The 14,105-nt window shown below is 33.6% G+C and overlaps 1 protein-coding gene across 1 annotated transcript in view; it reads right to left on the bottom strand.

Annotated features, from left to right (window-relative positions):
* CERS3 (ceramide synthase 3) overlaps nucleotides 1-11,546 on the bottom strand; it is a 95,585-nt gene extending 84,039 nt beyond the window's left edge. Inside the window, exon 1 of the mRNA XM_003755584.3 lies at nucleotides 11,385-11,546. The gene's annotated coding sequence lies outside the window, so the exon portion shown is untranslated. The remainder of the gene's footprint in view (nucleotides 1-11,384) is intronic.
* Between the last annotated feature and the right edge of the window lie 2,559 nt (nucleotides 11,547-14,105).

The raw sequence follows: 14,105 nt of genomic DNA, 5'->3' as shown, positions 1-14,105 counted from the left end.
TAATGGTTGTCATCAAAATGAAATGCTAAATAAGTAAAACCAAAGGTTATGAGTTTAACCAAAATGAGATACTTCTTTCTGAACCCTCATCTTTAATGTGGGCATCTAGGTGGCACACTGGATTGAGTCTCAGGCATGGAATAAGGAAGAACTATCTTTCTGAGTTGAAATCTGACCTGTGAGCACTTACTAGTTGTGTAACCCTTGGCAAGTCACTTGGCCCTGTTTGCCTCAGTTTCTTCATCAGGAAATGGCAAACCACTACAGTGTCTTTTGCTAAGAAAACCCCAGATGGAGTCACTAAAAGGTGAATGAAATGAAACAATTGAACAACGACAACGCTGAATCTATCTGACCTCAGTTCAAGTCACAATGTTAAGTTATTGATAGAGATGAAAAGATAAAGGCTCAAGACCAGAAAAATGAAATAAGATACTGAGAAAGTTTCATTTATGTAGAAGAACTGGTTAAGTGTTGACTACTAGTGGAAAAACAGGTTTAACTGAAATGCTGAAGATGTGAAACAAGGCTTGACAATCAAGGACTCTGTAGAGGAATATTAAATCCAAGGTTTTTTTTTTTTTTAAAGAAGTAAAATAGGACTGAATGTGAATTTATGATAAAGTTTCTAAATATATGGATTAGTGCTAACACTATTTTACAGCTTAAAGAAATTTCTCCAATAAAAATCCAAGACTTTTGGGGGGGAAGGGAGAAAAGAGGGAAGCTCCCAAGTATAAAATCAATATCTCTGATTATCTAGCCAATAGTGTTGTAATGTTAGGAAATTCTGACTCAATTAGCATCATCATCAATCATCTTTATGATGAATATTAGCATTATAATAATCTTAACTGGGACTTTGCAATCACTTCTCTCTTAGTGAGTCATATACCTTGCTTCACAAATCACCCTGTTATTATCAATTTTTTTTTCAAATAGTAGTGGTCTTGGCACTGTTCCAGATATCAACAAGTAGCACTGTCACTGAATGTACAATTTCAGGCAAATCATTTATTCAATTTATCAGTTTTCTCTGTAAAATAAAGATACAAGGGATTTGTATCTGATTTGTTTATGAAGTGCTTTTAAACAAATGAAAGAGGCAATATGTATTTTAGTAACTACAACTATAAGACACATACATAAATAAGATGGAAGTAAATGGTGAGTTAAATATAATAGTTTCAGTCCACATAATTAAGTAAAATAATGGTAACATACTGGCACCTCACTATAGAACTATTAAATGTGAAATGGCATTCAATAGAAGGCATATCAGCCTCTTTAACGATTGAGCTAAGTTTTTTCTGAGGAGGAAAAAAGGGTGTATATATAAAAAACCAAGTTATTTAACCTCTCTGTGCTTCAGTTTTCTCACTGGAAAAAGGAGATATCAGTTTCACAATATTTTTATTAGAAAATAACTTTGTGGGGCAGCGAGGTGATGCAGTGGATACAGCACTAGCCCTGAAGTCAGGAGGACCTGAATTCAAATTTGACCTCAGACACTTAACACTTCTTAGCTGTGTGACCCTGGACACTTAATCCCATTTGCCTCAGCAAAAAAAAAAAAAAAAAAAAAAAAAAAAAAAAAAAAAAAACAAGAAAAAGGAAAAGGAAAAGAAAGAAAGAAAATAATTTTGTAAACCTTAAGACATCGAATAAATGTTACAATGATTATTATTTTAATACCAGTATTTCACATATGTTATAAGGGAGGTTGCAAAAACTGACAATGTTGGTTTTAGGAAAGATAAATGATTTCATTTAGAATAGTTTAATGAAAAATAATACTGAATATGGAGGTAGAAGACAAGGGACCTGGATACTTGTCCAATGACCCTAGGTAAGTTAGTTTTCTCCTCTCTAAATGCTAGTTGCCTCATCTATAAAGTGAGGAGAGAGGGCATAATAAACAGTATGACGTCTCGGGCCCCTTCCTTAAAGCTGAAAATAACATGAGGCTTTGTTTATTTCAAAATAGAGACCCTAGAGCCTATGTAAGCATATACTATTTTATATGTAAACATATGCTAGTACTAATTAGTCCTATTCCATTCCCTACAGCAGCGGGACGGCAGGTAGAGGCTGAAAAGTCTTTGCTAATTCTCCACAGAAAAAAAGCTGGGCCTGGTTTCTTCCTCCCCTAGTTGATCAAGCCATGAATTCGAGGACAACTATTTTGTGGAAGTTTTCTGAGAAAATAAGTTACTATAACTCCTAAAGGATTTCCTCCTGAAGTATTCCTTTCAAGGGGAAAATATGTTTGCATTTTTTTTCAAAGGAACATTTTTTTGACTCAATGAGAGCCAAGCAAGGGTGTGAAATCAATTTTGTGTTGTCATTTCAGCAAAAAAACCCACAAATGGGAACCACACCTCCTCCAGAGGTGAACATAACCTATGACTTTCAACAAAGGAAATGGGATTACCAAATCCTTTTGATTAAGGCAAGCCCAACATTTTAATATTTTAAAATATTCATTTAAATAATATGCTAGGCCAGAGTTTCCTGTTGCATATTCTTCTTCCCAAAGAAAATGAACCAGAAAAATACATAATGACAAAAGTCCTAATAATATGCAGATGGGGATGAGGAACAGTGAGTTTAGAAGTTGGGGGTGGGGGTGAGGAAAGACAGAGATGTGAGAGACATTGTTGAAAGAGAATTCCAATTTGGTTTTCTCTGTAGTCCTTAAAGAAGAAGAAAATACTAACAATTATTAGTATTTTTTCAGCTTTCATCAGTACAATGCTGAAAGGGTTGAAGGGAAGGGATTGGGCATCTGTGGTCATACTGTTATGTTTCCCCTCCAAGCAAAATGAATGGTTTATTTTTCTTAAGGTTAAAATAGCTTCTGGGTCTCCTCCACCTGCTAAAGTCACCCAGCCACTAGATTTCAGCATTTACTGACAATATATTTGGTACAGTGGAAAGAACAGTGGTTCTTAAATCAGAGAACCTCGAACAAATTTTACCTCTGACATTTATTATCTGGGTTACCAGGGCAAATCCCAATTTCCTTAGCACTAAAATGAAAGTTGAGATGGCCTCTGGGGTCCCTTCTAACTCTGTGTAGAACTATATGATACTATGTTATTTTATGTGCTCTTTAAAAAATCCCATTTTTCTCTCTGATTATAATCTTTTGATTTTCTGAGAGATGCCTACAAATGTAAAACAAAAATCAATAATAGAAAGTGTTTCCTGGGCCAATCCCAAATCAAACTTTGTCAGTTACCTTTTATAAGGGAAACTTTTATACATATACTAATGAGATTCTAAAATTATATCTCTTGAATTTGATTTGGAAATTGCAGGCTAGTAAATTTAAAAATACTGAAATCTCTCTTGGTAAGATTCATTAAGTGTTTTCTACAGTCCTGATCAGTTTTCTCCCTTTTTAAAACAGGTAGTGGTATGATTTAATCATATACATTCATGTTACAGGTGATGAAAATGACCACTGACAAATTTGTTGTCAACTTTTAAGTGGCAAATAAAAAAAAAGTGGGGATCATCACATGCATCCAAAAGAACCTTGCTACAAACCATTTGTTGCTGGGATTCTGTCAAAGTGATTTCTCCTTCTAATCATGACCTAGTGCTCTGACTTTCCCCTAGAATGATGGAGCATTGGTCTCTCTAGAAGAGGTGGAACAGATGAACAATGTAACCTTGGATTTTAAACACTCTGGGAAGTATTAATTGCATAATATAGAGTGCTTGAGATCTTTTTGAATTTCATACACAAATACAAATATGTATTCAGTGAGATTTTCTTTAATGGAATAAAGGAGGTAATTTAAATTTGCTCTATTTCCAGTTGGAGGGAGGAGGGGAAGGATATATTTCCTTCTCCCTTCCCCCCAACCTTTATATTTCTCCAAAAGTACAAGAAAATATGCCTGAAAAAGTATGTTTAAAGATGAAAGCTAAGACTCTTCAAGACAAGAACATGTTCATATCAATTTTAAGAATAGACTGGGAGAAGGAAGAAGGAAGCAAGGATATATGTGGTAGATATGACAAACACCATTTAAGATTCTGGGTCCATTTGCCCCATGGTATTGTCAATTTAAATTACCACCCATTATCTGCAAGTTAAAAAAAAAGAATGACAGAAGAATGAATTTATAATACTTCAAATCTTGGCTTTATCACTAGCTGCGTAATCTCAAAGAAGTTACATTTAACCTCTCTGAACTGGTTTTCTACTTTACAAAAATGAGGGGGAGGAAGATCATCTCATCTCTAGGTTCCCTAGAGCTCTTAATCCTGTGTTTTATGAAGTATTCTTGACCCTAAATTTCTTTTTGATGATATTCAAATATAATATCCAAAGCATGTGTCTTTTAAACTAAAACTGCTGAATTCCAGAAAATGCACAAAACTTTCCATTTTATTCACTGCAGACATTTGGAAGATATGAAACAAAAATAAAATTACACAATGATATTACCTTGAATGTCTACAGTGTCTTTCTACCAATGAATTCAAAATACTTTACATATATTATCTTCTCATTTGTTTTCAAACATCAGTGAAAGAAAAAAGGGAAAATTATTGTTTAAATAGTAATAGATACAATAAAAGGAATAAAATTTTAGAAGTAAATATAAGGGTAATGATCATAATTATAGAGGGCATTTTCTTAGGACCTCCCTAACCAATGAGATCACAAATTTGATTTCTCACCTCCTCCACAACTTCCTCAACCCAAATAATCATAACAGTAAGCAAAAGTAAGGTATAAAATAAGTAAAGTTTAAGCCTTATCAACAATTCACATTAAATTTACATTCTGAATTACTAAGTGTTATACTATTGTGGCATATTGTAAATCAATGGAAGAATTCTGGGAAGATGGCAGAGTAGAACAAAAATTTCAAGCTCTCTGGCACAATCCAAGAAGATGCAAAGACTGTAGGTAGGGCCTAACAGTGTGAAGTGTAAACACCTCTGGCTAGTTCTGCAGAAATACCAAGTGGGGCCCTTGGGGCTAGCTGACTTTGGCTGGAGCCTCAGCAGGAATCACAGAAACTTTACCCTCCAGGACTGCACATGGAGTCAGAGATCCGAGTCTTGGAAGAATGAGGAAACCCAGGAAAGCCAGGCTCAGCTGTGCTACAGGAAAGCAGCCCTGGGCTAGAAGGAGCCAGAACAGGGAGAATACAAAAGTAGGTTCCAGTTCAGAGGGTAAAGCTGAAGTGAAACTAGAGGTACCATACTCTCTTTCCCTTTTATTAAAAAAGAAAATTGTACCGACAAAGAAGAAAGAAAGCAACCATATAAATTTACTATGGAAATAGGGAAGACCAGGGTTCATTGCCAAAGGATACTGAAATAAAAAAAGCTTCTTTTATCCCAAAGAGTATTGTTAAATGGCTCCTTTCCCAGAGAGAATTTATAGAACTAAAAAAAAAAAAATTAAACCAAATGAGAGACTGAGGAAAAACTAAAATTAATAAAGATAATAATAATAAAATAATGACCCCCCAAAAATAAGATGATTATGAAAAAAGTTAACCAACCAGAAAAAGAGATACAGAGTTTTAAAGACCAAAATAACTCTTTGAAAACTAGAATTGGACAAAGAGAAGCCAATGAAATAATAAGAGACTAAGAAATAACAAAACAGAACTTAAAGAATTAAAAAATAGAATAGAATGTGAAACATGAGAAAAACAATAGAGCTGGAGAATAAATCAAGAAGAGAAAATAGAAGAATGACTGATTACCTAAAAGCTTGACTAAAACAAGAACCTTGACACAATAATGCAAGAAATAATGCAAGAAAATTGTTCTGGAATGATAGAGCAGGAGGGGAAAGTAGAAATAGAAAAAATATATCAATCATCATCTCATAGAGTTCCTTTCTGGAAAACACATAGGAATATTATTGTCTCATTTTGAAACCCCCACACCAAAGATATTATTTTGCAAGAAACAAGAAAAAAACATAATTCAAATACATTGGAGCTACAATTAGAATTATACATGACTTATCAGCAGCTACAATAGAAGACCAAAAGTTCTGGAATCATATATACTGGCAATCAAAAGAACTAGGCCTGTGTCCAAAAGTATCATATTCAGCAAAATTATCCATAATGTTGAATGAAAAAAGGACATTCAACGAACTTATAGATCTTCAGGATTTTTTTCAACCAAAATCAAACTCAATAAAAAATTTAACATATAAAAAACAATATCAAAGATCACTTTAAAGAAATTTAACATGGAAAAATTGTTTTTTACATAGAAATATATACCATATGTCTAAGAATGATATCAGATATTGGGTAATTCAAAAGAAAGATTGGGGCAGAATTAAGATAAAGCAATTATGTTATACAAATGATGTACAGATAAAGAATAGACACAAAGGCATTTTGGGGGAGGAAGGCTTGTAGTTCTGAAAACCTACTTACATTGGAAATGGGTTAAATAGAATGAACAAAACTACATATATACAATGAAGGGTAGAGCATCCTCAAAAATCTATAAAGAAATAAGGGGGGAGGGATTGAGTAGAGGGGAAACCAAAGGGTGGAAGAAGACAATAAGAAAGGAATCCATGGGTGGGGGGTAAGTTAAGTAATAGCAAGGCAAGTTAAGGAGCAGAATTAAAGTAAAAAATTAGCAGAGATAGGAAAGATATGTGTGTGTGTATAAGTGTGTATGGGTGGCAAAGTGTGTGTGTGTGTGTGTGTGTGTATTTATCTATGTATACATAAACATATCCTTGCTTAACTATACCTGCTTGGGGAAAGTGGGGGGATGTGAAAGGGAGAAAAAGGAATAAAGTAAAAAATGCACACAGCAGAGAACAAAAAAGCAACTCACAAGGAAGGAAAGAAAAGACAGACACTCATGAATATAATTTCTACTATAAATAAATTTCTACTATAAAAAATAGAAATACATTTGTATAAATGTTCTATTATTATATATTCCTTTCTTGAACAGGTAATTTATTGTTATATAGTTTGAATCCTTCCTGATGTTCTGCTGGACACATGACAATGTTCTGTTTTGTTTTGTTTAATATTATATCGTCTTCCTTTTCTGTTTTCAATTTTTTAATTCTGTTTTTTAATAAAATAAATACAATTAAATTATTGTAAATCAATCTCAGTACACTGAAGACAAGCATATACTGATTTACAGTCATTGTCTACTGATATCTTAATATCTTACAATAAATCTAGTTATTACAGACAAGGATGTCATGAAATGTAAGCCGAAAAGACTGTTTTGTATGCCGTCTTAGATTTTTTTTATTTCAATAAAAATGACTAATGGCTAAGTAAAAGATGGAGTTTGTTTGTTGTTTTATTCTCTGTAATGATCAATCAATAAGCTAATAATTATTTGGTCTAGCATTTTCATTCAATGAGAAGAGACATAAAAGTTTATAAGGTCCTATCCAAGAAGGAAATAAAGGAAGTAGAGAAGAGTTGGATTTTAGAAAGAATGATTATAACTAATGATAACTAAACATTCAATTTAAAATGCACTAACATTGATTAACTAAGCAAAGAAAAATTTGACTTAAAATGTAAGCTCCTCAGTTTTTGCCCTTTTAATTTTTTTCATCCCCATTGCCTAATATAGTGTCTGGTACTTAGTATGCACTTAAATAAATACTAGTTGATTAACTAGAGATGGAACACTTGGGTTCAAGATAAGAGTCTTAGATCTTCAGTCTGCAAGGCAAATCCTTCAGATAATAAATTGTACATCAGTACTGATCCAGTGCATTGGCAAAAAGAGATTCCTACACCAGAGAAATCTCAGGTCAAAACCAATCAATCAATCAATCAATGATAAAAATGAACTAATATTTATCTTTGGGTACAGTGTCCTTATACTTTATATAACTTGAATATATGCTTAACTTCTGTAAATTTTACAAGTTTTTATCAGTATTAAATATCATGATGGGATTTGTAGCTCTGATGCCTCGGTTTTTGGATTTATTTATTTCTGCTGAATAAATCAATGGAAAATAAAATATAAATTTTTCATAAGAAAAAAGATATTGTAAAACATAACTCTAACTATGGGCAATGCCACTAGCCTACTGGATTTAGAAATCAAACCCGACTAATCTCTAGATCCTGTGACAAATGCTGTCTTCAACCTTTTGTCTAGTGGTTAGGTTTATAAGCTTAACGAGAAGAAAAGGTTGGATTAAAGTCAAGCCCTTTACTCTAACTAAAAATTTGCATAGCATATAGCAACTCAAGAACTAAGCAATTTCAAATTAAAGGCCAAAAAACTTTAGAAAACAAGTTTTTCTCCAGCTCCACTACAGTCAAGGGCCCCTCTCAGACAAAGTAGTCTTCCTTTTGCTGCCTGACTTCCCAGACTTTAAAGTTTATTTGTTTCAATAATAAATTTTGAAAATAATTTAATTATTTTAGAAACATCATGGTTGTTGAAATCCATTAGTCACACAACATATGTCCGCTATCACTGCAAAGTTCTGTTGAAAATTTGAGCTTGATATGCAACTGGTTTTAGACTTTTGAAATGTAAATTCTATTTTAATTAGGTCTCAAGTTTTATTATGTGCCTGTCTTTATTATGTGCCATCAACAACATTGATGAAGACATGATTTTAAGGCAATATATAATGTATAACTATAAAGTAGTGAGACTGGTTCTCATCTGTGGCATGTAACAGTAAGTCTCATTGCTTTGTAGTGAAAGACCCAGTATTGACAATTGTCCATCTTTCTAAGGTCTTAAACACAAAAATATTTTCCGTTATTCCTGAGCTCCAGAGCCAAACAATACATAAATAGATGAACTTGAAAAACAACAAATTCCTATTCTGTAGAACTAATAGAGTGTTAGTGTACATGTATTGAAGGGGAGTAGATGAAAATAAAATAAACAGAATTCCCTTTAACTCCAGTGTGAAGAGTCCCTCAGTTTCTTCCCTTATCTACAAAGCTACAAGATTCAGAGTTTGGAATTATTCACAGAAGTACACTAACCATGAGCCTTAATTGACCAACAACGTGGCTAGACTTTCAGCTAAAGATTAGATTTACACTTTTGTTCCAAAATCATCTTTACATCAAGGAACATTACTTGAATGTCTAATCATGTGATTGGACTCCTAAATCCAGGTCTGGGATGTTAGGGTAATTCCAAAGCCTATTCCAAAGATGTTGCTTTAGAACCTTGTTAGCACATTCCCCTCAAGTATGAGAGTAGCCTACATTCATATACATTTTAAGATTTAGAGAGTGCTTTTCTCATAACTACCCAAAAAACTATTCCAATTTTACAAATGAGGAAACTAAGATTCAGTGATGTTAAGGTTACTAGGATCACAAAAGTAATAAATAACAGAGCCTGTCCTCAAACAGATTTTTCTTTATTGCAAGTACAAGACTTTGGTCTCTTGACTTAAAAGCTTAGTATTAGGTACAGAGAGCTAATGTCAGTCAGGAATAGCTGGGTTCAAGATCTGCCTCTGACATATACTGGCTGTATAATCCTAGGCGAGTTTCTCAACCCCTAGGCATCTCAGACCAACTGACTTATTATTTTAGTATTAATGTGCTATTAGAGATGGAGAAAGTGGGGGGATGAAAGGGAGAAAAAGGAATAAAGTAAAAAATGCGCACAACAGAGAACAAAAAAGCATTTATATTATATTAACTGCAATTATATCTAGATTTCACATTTTAAAGTTTGCAAAGAACTTAAATCATCTCATATCAGTGTCACAGAAATTGTGATATACATTTATACAAATATGTATATAATAGGTATTATCTTCATTTCATAAATGAAAAAACTGAGATTTAGAAAGTTTAACTGATTTACTTGGTCATAATCACACAGATAATAGATATCAGAGAGGGAAAACCTGCATCTTCCTGATTCTCAATCTAGACTTCAACCTTCTATCCATATTGTTTCAGCATGTGCTGCTCCCTCTGCAACTCCCTATACCCCAAAGCATTTGCTTAGCAAAATATATGTCCTAGAATTTCATAATACTTTTTTCTGTCATTTTCAATTGATTCTGATTCTTTGTACACCATTTAGGGTTTCTTGGCAAAGATGCTGGAGTGCTTTGCTATTTCCTTCTCCAGCTTATTTTACATGAGGTAAATAGAGTTAAATGACTTGCCCAGGGTCACATAGCTACTAAAATATCTGAGGCCAGATTCTGAAGCCAGATTTGAATTTAGGAATATGAGTCTTCCTGTGTTCAGGTCAGGCACTCTATCCATTGTGCCACCTATCTGCCCCATTGTACAAGATGCTAGTAGAAAATATGAGATCAGCACCAGAGAAGAATTCAGATACTAGGCATTCGAACATTGTTAGATGGGTCCAGAAACTTCTATAAGTAAAAAGATATTCAAAAAGTGTAAATAGGGTGGGATATGCTCTCTCCAAATGCTCTCCAAACAAGGTACATCACAGTCAAAAAAAATAAAACATTTTCTAATTGGAAAAAGTAAGAAATAAGGGGGAAAAAATAAGGGGGGAAAGTTTTTAATTCCTAAATGAGTAACATAGTCCTATACATCCTTTGAAGAACTCACTCCTTTAAGGTTCAGTATTTCTACAGATGAATTCCAAAGTAGAAGATCTTGTATCTTCTTTCCTAATGGTAAGAAAGTCCATTGAAAATAATTAATGAGTAAAAAGACCACAACAGTCCTTGTATTGCTCCATATATATGATGTTTCTGAAAATAGACATTTCCACAGAAGATCCTTGTATTCAATAGTTGCTAAAAAGTGGGAGAAAAGTTTTAATTTTTCTGTTGAGACCACAAGATGGATAGTTTGGTGGAATCGATAACCAACAAAATTTTTCTATGCATGACATCATATGTTCTATTCCTTAAGGCAGAATCACTTTTCCCTCTCAGTGATCAGAAATACCTGTTATTTTAATTTGATTTAAGTCCTTTCCAGTTCTGATTTGCAGAAATATTTTAAATACTTAAAATAATCTCATGCTTTTAAATATTTCTTGAATTAAAGACTTCCTAATAAATGAGTTTATTGGAAATAGTTTGTTCAACATTATATTATACTAACCAAAGGATCATTTTGGTGCCCTAAGACATAAGGAAGGGGGAAAGCTGTTTAGAAGCAAATGTTTTGATTCAATATTGTTATAATGTACTAATAATTCTTTTAATGTAAAATTAGTGAATATCATATCTTTATATTCAATTCTTTCTTTCCAAATCTATCCCAACATTGGGCTAAAAGGTATTACTGAAGATATTAAAATTTCAGTCATTACTCTCAAGATAAAGCAATCAGATCTAGTGAGATTTAAAAGTTCTCTCTATTACTTAGCTGACAACATATAAAAGAAGTTCCTACCTTTCTGAAACTTCAGTCCACAATGATGCACCTCAGTAGCAAAAAGCCGTCAGAGGTATGGATTTTCAGCATTCATGCCAGCTTCATTCTCAACAGAAATCAACACACCTCATCTCTGAGCTTTGAAATTCTTTGGGGACGCACCCTCTAAAGTTGCAAGTCAAGATTTCTGACTGAGAGCAATTAATGACGTGATGAAAAGTGACTGGGTGAAGTTTTGAGTTCTCACAGATAATCACTTCCTGTTTCACCAATGTGAAAAGAGAAAATTGAAGTTCTGACCCCAAATTTTAAAATACATTAAGTACCCTAGATTTTGGAGCCTTTTTTATACTCATAATCATTAGTCAGCAGTTGAACAGGATGGGTTGGTTGCAATAAAAATGAAAAAAGGAAAGAGAAAAACCTGAAATACAGTCCACAACTGCATTGTATGAGCTGGTTCGACAACTATATAGCATTGTGTGTTCTGGGAGTGTACAGAGAACTCATAGCTTATTGAAAAACACCATCAAAACAGTGGTTGAAATATAAGTTAAGTAGTAGCATAAAGAATAAAACATAAAATTTGCTCTCTTTAATGAGACTTATTTCCATGAAATTTGTTTAAATTCTTTTAAGTTAATAAAGCAAATGAAAAAAGCATTTAATTTTACATTCTTATTACAATGAGATATATAATACACTTTGCTTTTTATTTTTTCAGCTTCAAAATATAACCACCAAGCAAATGGGAAGATTTTTTTTTAAAAAAGACCTAATGATAACAAAAGCAGTGCTTGGCACATAATAAACATTTAATGAATACTTTTTCATTTATTAATTCACCCATTTTTGTTTTGGATATTTCAAATTTATAGGCTAAGAAGAAGGACATATAAATACAAGAGTATTTATTTTGGATGGACCACCTCTTTGTGCCCATTTTTTCCTTTTTCATGTCTGAAGATGAAATGCAACCAGAGGCTCAGAATATTTAGAGGTGCTTTTCCAAAGAGGAAAACCCTCAGCAAGTTGATTCATGTTCTTGGCTAATGTTTTACGCCCACATTGGCAAGCTTGATTCATAGTCTTCTCATTGGGCTGTACTTGTCTCCTTAAACCTCTCCTTACTTTTAATGTGCTCTAATAGTGGGCCTATGAGCCCATCTAAAGACAAAAAATAGAAAGTGCCAGTTTTAGATGCTTAAATAAGAAACACCATCTTCTCAGATTTCACTAATAAATTTGGTTTAAAGAAGAAAAATTGGTAAAGGCTTAACCACTGCCTTGTCAAGGGAAATTCTAGCATTTAGAATCAAAATGATAGGTACTTATGATTCTTTTTCAGTATACTTTGCAAAGTATATTTTATAATGAGATTATTAATCTCTCTTAAGGAGCTTCTTGTGAACATAAAAGTTCCAACAGATTATAGTTTTCATGATAGGAATTTTAAGTATGTGATATTTATTTTGATATCATTCCTACAAAATAGAAGCTATTATTCTTTTCATTTTATTCTGGGGTTTGGGTCACAAAGGAGACAAAGCTGACTAGGAAAAGCCAAAAGCAGATACCTAGAAGAGTAGTAGGAGGGATCTAGTAGGTCTAGACAAACAAATGTTCAAGTCCATGATAGTCAGATAAGGAAAGGAGAAATTGGAAAGCAGGTTAATGTTGGCAAGATTGGTTGGGAATCACATTAGCAGGGATCAGGATTGGGCATAGAAGTCAGAACCTAGACCAAGAGCCTAGGGAACAGGCAAAGAGTACCAAGAAAAGGACAGAGCTTGATGCTGAAATGAAAACTTGGGGGGGCGGATGTCAAAGAATCCTGTGTATTTTTTGCCTAGACCCAGGCATCATCTTTAAGTATAGGTGGGTTTAAGTTTGAAGGCAGTGATTAGCAATTAGAGCTAACTAATGTGGGAAAATAAGAGGGTTAGAAGTACAAGAGTTTCTCATATTCCATGTTTTAAAAAGACATCAAAAACCAAAAGGTCCTCTTGCAAAAATGACTACTTTCTTAAGAAGTGTGATGACTGTGTAGCCAGAGTCAGGAATTCAGGTTAAGGGAAAATCTTCAATCTTTATTCTCAGTAGAGGTGAAGAAGGATCGGAGGTGAAGGGGGATTGAAGGTGAAGGGGGGATCACAATAGCAATATGTGCAGCTGAGTCAAGAAGCCAGTCAGACCAGAAGCCAGCCAGCCTTCTCTTTCTACTTCTCTCTCCACCCTCTGCCTCCACCCACCAAAATCGTCATTTCCTATACAACACATCAGGACTTGTACAAAGAGTGGGTGGGGGCTATTCTTTCTCCAAGCATATATATTAATAGAGTATGGTCCAATTACTATTTAGCTTCATGTGCTTGGGACCTCGGTGCATCAACTTGAGCTTCAGCCCATTACAAAGAAGAAATTCTGACTTAAAAGGAATCTTTGTCTTTCCATAAATATTAGCGTAAGTCATAAATTAAAAAAAAAGAATTATCTTTTAGACTATAGGGGGCAGGTAATTTCTACACACACACACGATACAAAATGTACAGTAATTAAATTCCAAGATCACAGACCATTCATAGAAAATAATCAAGATGATGTCTTTCAAGAGACATACTATAGATAGATTTATATAGTCAATGAGACACCCATATATACAAATATGTAATGCACACACATACATATCAAGTATGGACTCTTCAGGGAGAACAAACACCTCGCGTATAAGGGCCTGTT

Source organism: Sarcophilus harrisii, chromosome 2 (genome assembly GCF_902635505.1).
Source record: "Sarcophilus harrisii chromosome 2, mSarHar1.11, whole genome shotgun sequence".
Taxonomy (NCBI): domain Eukaryota; kingdom Metazoa; phylum Chordata; class Mammalia; order Dasyuromorphia; family Dasyuridae; genus Sarcophilus; species Sarcophilus harrisii.
This window is presented reverse-complemented; position numbering and strand designations above follow the sequence as displayed.